Source organism: Pan paniscus, chromosome 14 (genome assembly GCF_029289425.2).
Source record: "Pan paniscus chromosome 14, NHGRI_mPanPan1-v2.0_pri, whole genome shotgun sequence".
In the NCBI taxonomy this organism is placed as follows: Eukaryota; Metazoa; Chordata; class Mammalia; order Primates; family Hominidae; genus Pan; species Pan paniscus.
The window spans coordinates 27,227,529-27,244,001 of NC_073263.2; the positions used below are offsets into that span (position 1 = coordinate 27,227,529).

The 16,473-nt window shown below is 37.0% G+C and overlaps 1 protein-coding gene across 1 annotated transcript in view; it reads left to right on the top strand.

Annotated features, from left to right (window-relative positions):
• Window positions 1-16,473, top strand: part of POLR1D (RNA polymerase I and III subunit D) — a 45,518-nt gene that overhangs the window by 9,214 nt on the left and 19,831 nt on the right. The gene's annotated exons all lie outside the window — the stretch shown is intronic.

A 16,473-nucleotide genomic window follows, 5' to 3' on the forward strand; every position in this document is an offset into this window, starting at 1 on the left:
TAATAGATTATCCCAAAACTTAGTGGCTGAAAGCAACAAATACATCTCAGTTTCTGTGGGTCAAGAATCTGCGTGGAGCTTAGCTGGGTGATTTTGACTCAGGGTCTCTGACAAGGCTGTAGTCAAGATGTCATCCAGGCTGCAGTCTTGAGGATTGCATGGGAGAGGATTTGCCCACAAGCTCACTCATATGGGGCTGCTACATGCCATGGCAGCTGGCTTCCTGCCAGAGCCAGGAAAACAGAGTTAGATAGAACGCAAGACAGAAGCCAGTCTTTTTATGCCCTACTCTCAGAAGTGGCATTCCATTGCCTCTGCTCTATTCTGTTGGTTAGACATGAGTCAGTAAGTCCAGCCCACACTTGAGAGGAGTACATGAGGGTCTGAATACCAGGAGGTGGGGATCCTTGGCACCATCTTAGTGGCTGCTTACCCATCCGCCTTCTCTAAAGTGGCATGCACACCCACATACAAACCTCCATCACTCTCTATTCCTTTACCTTGCTATATTCCTTCATAGTACTCATTGTCAACTGACATTATATTATGTATTTATCTATTTATTGTCTAACTCCACTTGAAAAATATCTCCTTGGTGGCAAGGGCTTTGTCCTTGTTCACTTCTGAACCCCAAGCACTTAAAGCTGGGTCAGGCACACAGTAGGCTTTCATTAATGTTTCTTCAGAAAGTCAATGAATAATGTGCATGATTACATACGAGTGTCAGAGTGTGAGTACCACAACAGGAAGAAGGACTGATGATTTATAATGACATTATTTTGTACACTTATCAGCTGACATTTGCAACTCAGAAAGCTACCACAGTAACAAGCTTCAAGAAGACAAAAAATTATTGAGTGGGACAAGGAACCATGCCTATCCTGTGGCTTCAGTGGGAGGAGGAGCTGGGGGGAGGCAGGAGTAAGCATCATAGAGAGCCTTGATAAAGGTGGTTATGCTTTATATTCTGTTTCATTTTTGTCTTCTCTGTGTCCTCAAGAGCCTCTAACACTACTGTCTTCACCACGTTGATCCCATGCCTCATCTGTTATCTTGTCTATTGGTTTAAAAAGGTAGAATATCTCCCACTTGAAGTTGATTGATGGATATTTTTACTTTGCAAGAGCAGTATGGGAGAGTGATATGAATTTTCCTTGGGATCTTGTCCCCACAGAACTCTAGTAGGGAAAAAGCGGTAGGATTGTTGTTTTGAGTACCATGAAGTGGAATTGAAAGGATTTGATTCCAAGGTATGCTGTTTTTTCAATGCCGAATAGTACACTCATTTCCTAACCAGCTGTCTCGTAAATCTGTGCCATTTACTACAAATAGCATTGCTTTGGAAAAATAACAGAATGCATGCATTTGTTTTTCCAGCAGCTATTTAAGGTCCATTTGTTTTCCAGGTACCAAGAAAGCAAAGACGAATCTCATTTCATGCCTACCTTCACAGAGTTTGCAATTCGACTAGACCAAAGAGCTGTGTAGTATTAAAGAACTGAAGGATAGGTGTCATTTCTTGTAACTCTTTTACCTCATTAAAATTGCAGCACCCCCTCCCCACCCCCCAGCACTCCTACCTTGTAGTATTTTTTCTATAGCACTTATCTTCTAACATATGAGATATATAATTTACCTTTTTATTGTATTCATTATATATTGCCTTTCCCTCTACCCCTCAAACACACACACTGTAACATAAGCTCTGTGAGAGCAGAGATTTTTGTTTGAATGTTCACTGATGTATCCACAACCCCTGGAACAATGCCTGGCTCTTAGCAGGTGTTCAAAAAATGTTTATCAAATGAATGAATAGCAGATTGACTCTGCATTGGTTTTTACATTAAATACCCCAAGAGCTGAACTTGAATTTAAAAAGGGAAATAACTATTCTATAAGCTTCGAATTGAGAACCACAAATTTGTGGTTGTGTGTCTTCAACTCTATAGTCTGTCACATGTAGTTGGCAAGAGACTGGGCCTGTCCAGGAGGAGTCAGACCTAGAGGTTCATTTAGGCAAAGGGTGACCAGAGCAGGCAAAGATAGAGTGCCAGAGGAGTAGCCTATGCAGTAGGAACCAAGCAGATCTGATAGATATTGCCAGGTAGATGATTCCAGAGGGGTCACGTGAGCTAAGAAGAATTGGGCATGTTGTTTATACACACATAAGAAGGCAGGGCTTTGTATCTGCAAGGCCAAATTTGACTGCAACGCATCTCACATTAATGAGAACTGACCCCCGCCAAGGCCGACAATGTTGGTTTTATGAGCACCTGTTCTACCCATATACCTACTGTGTGATTTTGGATTTGGGGAATTCCCAGACCGATAATATTTCAAAAAAATCTAATGGGGTGAAAGGATGTAGGATTGCTTAAGTTTTATTTTGCCCTTACTTTGTGAAATGGACTTTCCTTCACTTTGGTGGAAAATTGCCAGAAATCCTAGTCTTTATTTAGGTGACCTGAAGCACTTGAAGGACAAAACAAAGACTTAAAGCATTCAATAATTTGATGTCTGTTGTGCCATTTTTATCATGTTAGCTCCATAATAAATTGAACAGACTATTGCACTTTTCCCTTGGGTCCTCATGAGCATTTGTCTACAACTGTTAATAAGTTACATGGGATCTAAGAATAAATTTTCATTGGAATTCAGATTTCAAGTGAAGGATCACCCAACATTGCGATCCCTCATCTAACATTATTTCAGATCCTGAGTTGCTGCTTCGTTCTGCATACTTAAACATAAGTCCCGGTACTTGGAATACTTAACAAGGGGTTTGTGTTGCTGTTGTTGTTTCCAAAAGTGATTAAAATTGGTAATATAAAATTAATATAAGCTTCATTTATCTCTTCATTCCCTGAAGATGAGGAGTAAGAGAGTACCATCATCATATTCTTGTCAAAGTAAATGAGTTGGAGTTATATTCTTTATCAGACCTTGTAATTGAAGCCTTCTAGACTTGATTCTACAGTTTTATTTCTGCTTTTTGTTTATTGGTTTGTTTACATGGCAAAGATTGCAGTTTGTCCTTAAATGGATGGAAAATATTAGGGATTCCAGGGGCTTATGATTAGAAACTTATGATTAGTTTGTTTATATGGCAGAGATTGTACTTTGTCCTTAAATGGTTGGAAAACATAAAGGATTCTAGGGGTTTATGATTAGGAACTGTTGTGCTGAAAATGTCTGTCTTTAGAAGTGTTAGCTTACAGGTGTGTCACTGTCTGCTGCCCAGACTTGTAGCAAGCAAGCAGAGGATTCCCTTCCTATTTCCTTGTTCTAATAAGTTGGTCCCCATCGGAGAGCAATGAAAGATCAGAACAAGCCAGAACATGAGGAAGCCAACTAGACTTACTCCTGGCCAAAAGCAGACAGCCTAACAGACACGTAACTGTGACTGTAAAGTAAGAAGACTGATTTGCCTCACCAGGTAGGAAAACCAGTTTAATCCTCCTTCAAGGTAGATAGTGTCTTTTCCCCTTTATAGAAAAGGCAACTGAGACCTGGGGAAGTTAGGTAACCAGCCTAAGGTTATATGACTAGTAATTAGATAGGAACTGAAAGATGGCCTGACTCCATAGACTCTGCTTTTTTTTTTTTTTTTTTTTGACACATGGTCTCACTCTGTCACCCAGGCTGGAGTGCAGTGGGGTGATCTTGACTCACTGCAGCCTTGACCTCCTGGGCTCAAGCAGTCCTCCCACCTCAGCCTCCCGAGTAGCTGGGACCATAGGTGCAAGCCACCAAGCCTGGCTAATTTTTGTATTTTTTGTAGAGATGGGGTTTTGCATGTTGCCCAGCCTGGTCTCGAACTCCTGAGCTCAACCTATCCACCTGCCTTGGCCTCTCAAAGTGCTGGGATTAGTCATGAGCCACTATGCCTGGCCAAACTTAGCTTTTAATGGGCGTGATGTTGTCGATGTTACCTGCCTTGGACTCATAAAGATAACAGCTTTGCCAGAGCATATCCTCCAAGGAGTTCAGTTTAAGAGACAAAATTGTTGGCCTAGCTGAAACATGCTGGCAATAGGGCTGTTCTTTGTAAATCTTAAACATGAAAAGAATCAAACGAATGAGAGAGTAACTTGTTAAGAACCCAAATAAAGGTTTACTGATAATACTTGGTTTCTGAAAACACCATTTTTCATATTATTAAACCTTATTAGTATTATCTTTAAATATGTTCATTTTAACTTTTTCATCTATATTGTGCTAAAGCAGTACTTGATCATCCTCAAAATATAGAAACTTTTATTCACGGATTGAATGAAATAAGGGTATGTGTTATTTGACAGGACTCTGGATATGAAGTCAGAAAGCTCTGGGGTAGAGTCAGCTGTTCCCCTTACTGGTTGACCTCAGACAAGGCAGCCTCCCTAAGCCTTGGTTGCCTAAACAATAAAAGGGAAACAGGAACTTCAAGGGTTCATCTCAGACTTGGTGAGGTAATATATATTATTCAGTAAATTGCTGTGCACATGATATTTTAGTTAACATACATAACTATCAATAGTCTATCTATGATTACTATTAAAATTATAACTATAAAATGATTATTTTTTAAAAAATTCTTAATAGATTTGTTCAGTGCTCTATAGTTACAAAGTAACTATATATATATACATACACACATATATATATATAAATTGTATTTAATCCCCCTAAGAATTCTGAAAGGATAGTAGAAATATCTTCATTTTAATCGCATAGCTTTGTGACCTTGGATATCACAGGATCACAGAGCTAGTAGGTGCGGAACTGGGACTTATTTTCTCACCACTATATTGTGGCTGCTTTCTTATTCTCTTAAGGTTACTTGATGGTGTCCTAGATTTAAAACTGTAAAGGAAGAACTGCATAATTTGTCTTCTAAAAGCACTGAGAGGTGTTTTAGGGACTATATAAAGATAGAACAGTTACTGAGTAAGTCTATTCAGTCTGGATTTTTTGGGTAAGAAATTCTGCTCTGAAGCTTGTGTATTGCAGATCACAGTAATCATAGACACATCACATAGCATTGGGATAGTGTTAGTGTTGGTACTTAAAGTGTTGTCCTCTAAAGGTAATGATCCTGGGCTGAAATATTATAATTATAATCTGTCTCCTCATCGTTTCTCCCTAGGGTGACCATACATGCCATCTAGGCTTAAATATTGGTAATTTTGAGTTAAATTTTCAAAAACCAGATATTATTTAGTGTTAGGCAAGTTGTTAACTTCTCTAAACCATAATTTCCTCGGTTTTATATGACAAAGTTAAACCAGATGGCCTCTAACTCTAACATTTGAGAAACTTTTCCCTTACATTTTTTAATAATATAGATTGTATTTAATGGATCTTTACCCGAACATTTTGGTTCAGGTAATTAAAATGAAAGTTATAGTGAAAAGATCCTTGAAACTTTTCTAAAAACACTGGGCGTTCAGGAATTAATATAGTGTATGTCCCGATTTCTATCAAGCAAACGCTAAGAGAGAATTGTAAATTTAGGGGTCTAATATTTCAAATGAGATGTGAAAGTATGGTCCCAAGCATTTGTACTGAAAATGCAGTGCCCCTTTTTTGGTAAGCGTAAGAGTGTATTAGACTTTGGGAGGAAGCCAAATTATGCTGTTTGGATAATCAGCATGATCTATCTCTCAGAATTTTCCCCTGCGGTCTCAATTGGGTACCTATTCTATTTTTAACTTAGTTCTAAACTCTTTGTTAGCATTGCTCCATCCAATTAAGCTGCAGCTGCTGTTCCATCCCTAAGGATTGTTTATGTTTCAGTGGATGAGATGGTCCTAATATGTACGGCTACTTAAAGTATAGTTTTAATTCAGGGACAAGAAAAGATTGTGTTTAAGTTTGTGATATTTTTTAAAACAATGCATAGTTAAACATTGGCTCTAGAACATGCTTTCACATTTCCCTTCTTAGTTATATCATCACATATAATTTATAAGTCTCTGAATGATAAAGTGTGGTTTGCTGGGTTTTGGTTGTCTTGCAGCTGGTTTCTGATGCCAGAATCATCGATTGTATTACTCTCTGTGGTTTCTTTCTTTTGGCAGCTGATGTGTTGTTGGTATGATATGTGTTATGATATAAAGGTAAAGGTTGGATTAATTGTAATAGAATTTTCCATGCCTTGGGTTTTTCTCCATGCTATAGAGATTAGTCTCCATGAGCTGCTTCCTTCCTTCCTTTCAGTTAATCTCTGCAGCCTTTCTAGTGGTTCCTCCTGTGCTGTTGAATTCAGCATCTGTAAGAATGTGTTTGCATTGTACCAGAGCTCTACAACTTTGGCCAGATAAGAAGGAAGCATCTCTGGGAGCTTTGAATGTCAATATAAAACCTTATTTGCACAGTTGTGCACTTTTGGCTGACTTGTTCAGTGGACCATCTAAGTTCATCACTTTGAACTTTTGTAAACATTTTCCTTAAAGGGATGCTGCTCTCAAAGTTAGGTTTATGTGTATGTTTAGCCGCTTAACTCTATTAACTACTCCTTTATATAAATATAGAATTTTCCCAAAACACTTGTACATATATTAACTAAGTTTTTAAAATTGTAAAATGGGATTTAAAATTACCTTGTCCTACTTAATTTCATTGCCGTATAAATTGGCACCAGAAAAACAACTTGAAACTTGAGGGTGTAGGGTTTAAAGAGTTAAGAATTTACTGATGGGTTTTAATACATTAAAAAAAGTTTTTTTTTTTTAGAGATAGGGTCTTGCTGTGTTGCCCAGGCTGGCCTCAAACTTTTGAGATCAAGCGACCCTCCCCCATCAGCCTCCTGAGTAGCTGGGACTACAAGCATGTGCCACCACACTGGCATAAATTTTTTTTTTGTATAGTATATTTTTGTAGTTAATTATTGATGTAGAAAATATTGTCTACGTATATATGTACTATTTTTTCAAAATCTCTCCCTGCCAGTGTGTAGAGGAAACTACCATATGCCTCAGAGCCATGTTTGATGCCTAGAGTGTGAAAGACAGAAAATGCCTGGTGATCAAGATGAGGCCTGGTCTGGCAGTCCCCACAGCAGGAGGGAAGCACGGTTGCTCTAGAGTGGGCTACATCCTCTATTTCACTGGCCCTTCATCATCTCTTGCCTCTAAGGCAGGACTGTGCCTTGCACTTAACGGTCACAGGACTGTCACTGAACCTGTGATGTTGTCTGTGGAGTGCAGGCTTTCTCTTCTTCCCATCTCATTGTGTATTGCTAGATTTCTAAGAATTAGAAGTATACACATGTTTTCTTCCTGGGGTTAAAAATGGCTTTATTCAGATGATGACAGGGAAATTATTTATCTTGAAATAGCATTTTCAAGAGACTAATTTCTACGTGTATTTTTAAATGAAAACTCTTTTTAAAGAGCATGAAATGATGAGATGCCAAAATCCTACACATTCTAGAACTTTCTTTTATGTTTTTTTTTCCTATTCTTTGGCTTTTAGCTTTGAGTATAATTTATAATCATTTGCTGAATCAGAGACTGAAATCTACAAGGGGTGGACAGCTTGTTTTCTAGCAGATTACTGTAGCCTTGACACGCTGAAGAAAATAGCTTCAGCAGGCTGACCAGACTTTCTGCTGAATAGGCCATCCTCGGGGCTGAGATCCAAGAGCTCTGAGGTATTGTTTAGGACAGTCTACAGAGAACTGCAGATGATTTGTATAAAATAAAGCTCTTTTAGGATTAAGAGAGTGATTTACAGACAACGCTTTTGGTGAGGTGATTTTTCTGGTATGTGGTGTGTTTATCAAAGAACAGTACACCTACCAAACTTCTCCCTCATTAAAAAAAAGCTGTAGAGGCAAACTTTAGAGGCTTATGTTGTAATGTTTTCTTTTGTACAAATTCTGCAATATTTTTTTCCTGTCTACATTTTGAACAGCTATTTGGTGAGAGTCTGAATTTTATTTTTTATTTCTGCTTTTTGGTCTTCTGCCATTTTTCCTATCCTTTACTAAATTCAAGCAGCTGCCATATTAGCTTTTCTTTGCTTGGATATTGGCTCCCTTCCACACCCATCTTTCTAGACTTTAAATCCCTTTTTCTTTTGCAGTTTTGTTTTCATCAGTTTTGTTCTCCAAAGCATCTGTTCTCTTAAAGAGATAACAAAATACATTTTATTGAGTAAAAGAACTCAATAATTATTTGACCTTATATTCTCTGTGTGGATTTTTCCCCTAACTAATATTTCAGAAGAGCATAGACTGTAATATTTTTAAACCTAACATTTGACCTATCAACAGATCTGCTCTTCCTGTTATTGTATTGTCCATGGGCTTTTCTATTCAGAGTTTACTATTTCCTAAGTAACCCTATCACCACCACCCCACAAAGTTATTTTCAGTAAGAGCTGCCTTTCTTCATAGCTTATATAAAAATTTACCATAGCACATTTACTCAGGTTTTATAATATGAATTGAAAAACAATCACTGTATTTTCTGTATCAGGATTTAAGAATAAATATTTGTAAAAATACTTGCTGCTTTGAAAATGAGGTCAGTAGACCCGACAGTGAAGTAGGTGTCTTATGAACTGAGAAATAAGTTTTCCCTGGGAGCTAAACGTTAAGAATTAACCCACATTTTAACTGAAGAAGTGATCTCTCTGTAATAGTAATCCACTCTCAGAGGCCATCTATAAATGGGTAGTTGCAGATTTGAGAATGTCGAAGTCCAGGTGAGGGGACTTGAGTTTTGTCTTTGCCAGAGCAGTTCTTGTCATGATAAGTACCATTAAATATTGCTGCTCTCCTTGCCCCTCTCACTAGACTGAGCTTCTTGAGGACTAGGATCATGTTTTGTAATAGAGCCGTAGTGTAAGGATTAAGATCCTGGGGCCTAGAGTCAGGTTGCCTGGGTTCACATTCCAGGCCCTATCATTTATCGGCTGTTGTGGCCTTAGGTAAGTTTCTTGACTTTTCCTTATATTCTCCTTATTTCCTTATCTATGAAACGGTAGCTACATAGAGTTGTGAGGATTAGCTGTAAGGTACATGGTACATAAGTACTGTTACCATTATAATTTTTCATCATGTCCCAGTGGTGCATATTAAATGCATATTATAACTGTATTCAAAGGAGAATTGCCTGGACCCTGGATGAGGAGAGCAGCCCTATATATCACAAATATATAGATGCCTCTGTCAGTGGAGATCCAGTGCTCAGTGCAATTCATAACCCAGGAAACACCCTACTCATGTTTTGACCTGCACCCTTGAATGAAAGGAAACTGTTTAAATATGTGAAGATTGTACCAATGTTGACTTTCCAGTGGACACTAATTTAGAGTATGGAAAGGTTTTGAACTGCAGAAAAGTTAAAAAAGACATTAACTTGTCAAATCCTTCATCTTGGCATGAATGCAATAGATCCTTCACTAAGAAAATATTGTTTCCCACTAGTGCTAAGCTTCCATTTTCTTGCTTGTCATATTATTTCAGTTCATGACTCTGAAGATACTCATGATTTAATACTGTACTTGAAGCAGCTGCACCTGGAAACTGAGTAACATTTTGCAATCTTAAATCATATTACTCTTATGTTTGTATATGTGTAGGTCTATGTGGAACATACAAGAAATTTGACACTGATTCATAGATCATTTTATTATTTTACATTTTGTTTTTTAATACTTTTAGACTATTATGGTTTATAGAACATATAACCTTCCCTCAGTATCCCTGGGGGATTGCTTCCAGGACCCCCATGGATACCAAAACCTGATATAAAATGGCATAGTATTTGCATATAACCTACATGCCTCTTCCTGTATACTTTAAATCATGTCTAGATTGCCTGTAACCTAAGTAATCTATTATTACTAATATTACATTGTACTAGGTATAATCTAGTCTTACCTAGTACAATGTAAATTCTATGTAAATAGCTCTTATTCCGTATTGGTTTTTATTTGTGTTATTTTCATTGTATTGTTATTTTTTTGCTTCTTTAAAAAAAATTTTCAATCCATGTTTGGTTGAATCCACAGATACAGAGGGCCGACTGTTGTGCTTACAAAAAAAGGGGCACTGCATTTTCAATACAAATGCCTGGAACCATACTTTCACATCTCATGTGAAATATCAAATGCCTAAATTCACAATTCTCTCTTAGCGTTTGCTTGACAGCAATTGGGCCATATGCTAAACTTCCATATTAATTCCTACACATCCGGTGTTTCTAGATAAGCCCCAAGTCAAAGTATTTACAAGGCTCTTTTTCCTATAATTTGCAAGGAATGAAACCACTTTTAATTTATATGAAAATCTTGATTATAACAATATAATTAGGGACTTTATTAAAATCAGTGCAAGAAAATAAGTTTCATGGAATATAAACGAAATATTTCTGTCTTTCCACATTAATCCAAATATTACCATTAATCCAAATATTAATATTAATCCAAATATTCAGCCATTTCAAAAAATGGCTGAAAATATTTTTTATTTTGTTATGATGAAAGCATATTTGTCAAGATAGGAAGAAGAAATATATTTAAATATTTTTAGCTTATTTTATAACTTTTACATGTTCGGAAATATTGTATGGGGACTTCATGTGCCCCTCAGTGGGCCTATAAGAAAGGAGCAGTTACTTCTATTGATGTGGAGCAAACAGGGAGATCGGGAAAGGCTTGGTGGAGAGGTAATGTGAGAGCTGAGCGTCTGGTGTAAAGGTTGTGAGTGGAGAGTGATTTGGACAGAGGGCATAACCTGGGCAAAGCTCCCCCGTGCATGTAACAGCAAATGTAGTGTTGCAGTTGGTGGGAGTGTCTAAGCCGTGTTATGTCTCTGGACTGTCAGAGCCAAGGCCCTAGATGTGGTTATCCCACAGAGCATCTGTGTGGCAAGGCCTTGCAGAGACAGGCCAGTGGCCCCACTGTGACATCTCACCCTCTCTGTAGTGGCACCCTCCACTCCAACACTAGGCGCTGTCATCTCAAAACACAATTAGCATCTCCACTAAGAAATGGAGTTCAGAGGATGTTAACGTGTATATATATATATATATAATGAAGCAAAAGAATAATATTGGAAGCTAAACAAAGGCCATTTATCTCTGATCAGTAGCTCACTGAAGGGAAAAGTGTTTTCCAGATCTGAAACCTTGCTGAGATTTTCAGGCAGCCCTAGTAGATCAAAGTCCTCAATCCTGACAGGAAATATTCCAGCTCTGCCTCATTCTGTGTCCTTGGTCAGTGTCTGTGGTTTCCCAGTCTGCCCTAATGTTTGATGACACTAAGGATACGTGTTGCTGTTGTGCCCCTGTTCGTTTGGCCACTACAGGGGATTGCTCCCTCAGGAACCTGTAGCTCTTCATTTTTTTCATTAAATTTATTTACCCAGTGACATACTATATTTTTTTCTTTTATCTTCTTCTCACCTCCTTTGTCTTTCCTCTTCTTCCATCTCACCCATCATCATCTATTCTGTCTACAGATGCAGTATTTTTATTTTTAAAACCTTGCATTTGTATCATGTCCCACACATACCCAGAACCCATTTATTCCCCAGATCTTAACTTAACCATGTATGTGCCAGGCATAGAGAAAACTAGGTTGAAAAAGACAAGTTCCGAGACCTTTAGGAGTGTAAAGAAAATAGCTATCATATTTCTTCTGCTTCTTATAAAATACAGAACACTTGGATCCAAATCAAATATTTTATTTTATCCTCATAACAACCCTGTGAAGTAATTATTATCATCATTGCAAAAAGCAATCTGCAGTATCTTTGTCTTATTTTTCCTCCACTGCTTAAAATACCACTTTCATCTATCTCTTTAGTTCATGTTGGGCATGAAATCAACAAAGGAGCTCATTAATTTTCCTTTCAAACTCATGTTCCTCCATCACCTTCCAGTCTTTTACCAGCATAAGTTCTTCTTAAAAATTCAGCACCTTTTCTGTTTGTTATTTTATAAATAAATATTGGAGCTCCCTCCTCACATTCTCCTAGATAATCCAGTATTTGTTTTTAAAGTACATATATGGCTCTTTATTTTATATGCAGGCCCTAATAGCCTCTTCAGGGAAGAGCCTAATTCACCGTATAAATCACAGTACCTTGTATTTAGCAAGTGCGTAATATAGATTAGCTGAATTTAACAAAATGTGCAGATTAATTTATTGTGCCTTTAGTTTATGTCTGTGAATAACTCTTTTCATTTCCCAAATAACCTCAGTGTTCCTATTGAGTTTTACCTTGTCTTTAAAAACCCTTTTCACAATTTGAATTTTTGTACCTTTCTTTAGAGCTGATACATGACCCCAGACAATCTGATATTTTACTGAAATTAAATAAGGATATTTCTGAATTTTTGCCTGTGTCTGTAGTCAAAATACTAAGTCATAAAGAACCCAAACTTTGTCCTGTGGTTTCTACAGATCCCTATGACTACTAAACCACTAGTTACTACTGGCAGTATGAACCTATAAGCAGTTGTTTGCAGATGTTCAGAGTGATCTGATCATCTGTCTATATTTTTTTAATCAATGACCTGACATCAAAACTTTACTGAAGATCGAGTAGATAGTTCCATTTTTCTCTCTAAGCTTTATCATTCCATTATGGGAAGAAATTTAGATTGCCATAGTAAGGTTTCTTTTACACGTATGTGGACGACTCCACAAGTATAAACATGTTTGCCTTCAGCACTGATAATGTGTTGGGCCTTTTAGATAACTTCCCAGTCAACAGCAGCAAATGATGTTGTACTCATTTCTGCCAATTTTCTAAGAAGTCTGTATTCTTGTCACCAAGTCATGCTTGTTTGAACACATCAAGAAGAGAGTAGTCTTATTAAGCAATGTATTGCCTTTTTTGAACCTGTTTTTCTGTCCATCATGTGACAGATACTGTACTATACAGCTAGCTGATCAAAGGTGACTTTTAAAGACTGAGAGAGACACAAATGAGGAAAGCTTCTAACGTTCAGCCTTGTGTTCCTAGCTTTCCTTCACCATCACAGGAAGAGGCCTATAGTTCCCTCTGACTGACTCCATCATTTTTGAGCAGTTATTTGAGATTTAGCTTCTCTGATTTTATTCCTTTAAAATTCCTGTTTTCCTACTCTATTATTTAATTTTCCTCTCAATTTCTGGTGCTTTATTTCAGTTGCCTTCAATTTCTTGCTATCCTTCTGTACACTGGAACAGTTAACCCTCAGTTGATTAAAGTGATTAAAAAGAAGCAGACCCAGATAACTCAAAACTAGTTTGTTTGACTTTGGATTTTAAGATGATTTTGTACCAGATTTGCATTCCTACTTGGGTTTTATTTAAGCTGCTATTATGATCAGTTGACATTCCTTAAGCATGTACCAGCTGGCTAATGGAGTGAACAGGCAGGCCTGAGGAAGCTGTGTTAGGATGGAAAATTGGCTGGAGATAATACACACATGGATCATTGAAAATTGATTGTGGTTTGTTCCTGTGCCCAGAAAACCGTCTGCTTAATGACTCAGCTCTCTTGGGTCTCCATGGAACTTAGTATTCTAATATAATTAATTAGTTGTACAAAGAAACCTTCAAGATATTGAAAAGAACCAAGTATAAAAACTAGCATACCAAGAACTAAGTTTATGTCTGAATAATTTTTTAATTGTTCAAGTTCTGTATATACTTAGTTCTTATATATTCTCCTATTTGCTTTTCCTGTATTTTAATTACAGTTTACACTTCTTTCATCACCTCATTAAAAACTATCTTGTTTCATGCATGTTGATGTTTCATAATCTTTGATAATTTAAGTTATTTTGCCCCTGTGATCGTGCAGAATAGAAACTGGATTTATAATTTCCTTACCCAATAATTCATTAATGAGATTTCTAGAGGAAACAACAGAGGCTACAGTAATGGGGAAGTTGCTGACTTTCTCCCCTTAATTTTGAAGGTAGTTATAGTGTTTTAAGGTTGGGATACTTGATTGCTAGAAATTGTTTTCTTCTTTGGAAGTAAAGCTCTGTAGAGGGAGCTTATGCAGGAGACTTTTGGGTGGGAAGTAGCGAATGCTCAACATTCTTAGGACAAAATAGTGATCAGTCCTCCTTCATTCCTTCCGCCTCTCCAGTATCAGCCTATCCCCCAGTTCTCTTTGAATGAATGCAGTAGTGGCACTCTGTTAGGCCTTTTTTTTCCCCATTTAGTTTATATTTTGCCTTTTAATGATAAACAATTTCTCCAGGATTTGCTGCGCAGATATTTGTGGAGGAGATAGCCTAATAGAAGGATCAGATGATGCCTAGCCTTAAAAACAGAAGTTGGGTTTTGTTTGCTTTGTTCCTCTTCCTCATTGCCCTTCTCCTTGATCGTTAGCAGTGTTACTTTGGGCAAGTTAGTCGATGTCTCTGAATATCACTTTCCACATCTGTATTGGTGGTAATAACTATGTTATCATGGTTATATAGAATAGTACTTGGTATACTTAAAGCTCTATATCGACATTAGTTGTTGTTAAACCAATTGCAGATACCTAACTTGGGTAGATCCGAACCATGGGAATGGGTCACACTGCACCACTTTGGCTGTGAACAGCAGCTAAGCCCCCTTTACCAGTGGGAACACGGTAGACCAGCTGACTGAGTGCCCTCCCACCCAGTATCTACTCCTCCTTTTATGGTCCTCCATCCTTGGTGAATTTGTTTCACTGCAGGCAGTCTTTCTCATACATATATCTTCTTTTCTCTTTGATTGTACTTGTAAACCAGAAGGCATCCTTAAGCGTGCCAGGTAAAATTAATAACAGTGCTAGAGACAGTTTTAAGTAGAATCGACACTAAAGAAGAGTCACTGTCAAACTTCAAGCTCTTGAAAGCACCTAGAATATGCCTTCAGGGTCTCTGCAAGAATCTTTACTGAGTATCTTCTGCAGATGTATAGCATTTCAGCTGGTTTCTGACTCAAATAAGCTTCTATAGTCTGGTCCAGAAAGCTAGGCAAACATTTTAACATAGTTTTTATGGGAAAACACATTCTAGTTTATTTGTAACTGATACATATTTTGTTCATAATTGGGGAACTGCCCCAAAAAGTTGTTTTCCTGATTGTTTTTAACCATTTCTTTTGACAGAAGGAGAGCACATAGGTGGATCTAGGTATGATTTATCTTTTTATTTTAAAACTACCACACTAATTTATGGGAAAGGAAGAGGCATATTTGGAATATTTATACCCTTTAATTTTTTTACTTAAATCTATAAGGGTGAAAAACAATCTCTGTTTTGGAATTAGGATAAATTTTGCTTGAACTGTAAGAGACAAAGTCCCCAGATCATTTCAGCAGGCCATATCATTATTCTAAAGAGCTAGAAGAAGCAGCATATGTGGTCATCAGATGAACTTACCTCTTTGTGATTCCATAAGAGGTTGGGCTGCGAAACTTGTGATTGAGGGAGTCAACATGTCAGTAGATAGGCAAGCGCTTTAGTTTTTCATTGATCTGTAGCAGTGGGCCTTCCCAAGAAGGATCAGAAAATGTCAAGCTGCTGAGTTAACTGAAAAGACATCTTTTAAAGATCTCAATAAGAGTTTATTTTAAAATGAGTTACACAAAAATAAGCAGATGTATTTTTGAAGATTAAGAGGTGGTGAAATAGTTTGAAAGCATAGTGTTAGGAATATGGAGGTAAATAACGAGAAACAGATGAAAAAAGTTGAAATTGTTTTCTTTGGTGGGTAGGGCAGGATAATTTAGAAGACTGTTGTATCTAAAATCTTTTAAATAATATTTGTCTTTTTAAACTATGTGCATGCTTTACTTTGATAAAACAAAAATCAACATGAAATAAAACATTCTTATAAACAATGTTAATATCATTTGAAGATTATGTAGTGTATGGTAGTATTATAATAGTGTCATAATATTTTAATATAGACTGTATGTAATTATCCAGCTTCAAAAATTCATGATTAGATTTATAGTTCTGTCTTTGGACTATATTTGTTTTGGACTATATTTGTTTATACCTCTCTTTTTCTTAACTTTGTTTTTTCTTAACTTTGTTATTGATACATCATATTCAAGTCAGGGACGATCATCTTCCTATGTTGCTACCCATAGCACCTTGCACAGTATCTTACACATAGTAAAGTCTCAGAATATGGTTGATAAATATGTTTTGTTTTTTTAACCTCTTCAAAAATTACACAAATAATACATGTTCATTGTAGAAAAAATAGAAAATACAGCAATGCAAACAGAAAAAATCACCTTAAAACTCATCTTACTGTTTTGATAACATCCCTCCAAATTTTTTTATTATTATTATTTTTATTTTTTTTAGAGACCAGGTCTTGCTATGTTGCCCAGGCTGGTCTCAAACTCCTGGCTTCAGGTGATCCTCTCACCTCACCCTCCCAAAGTACTGGGATTACAGGCATAAGCCACCACACCTAGCCGTCTCCAAATGTTTTTCTATGTAATATATATGTAAATAAATTTGAAATTAAGGTTATTCT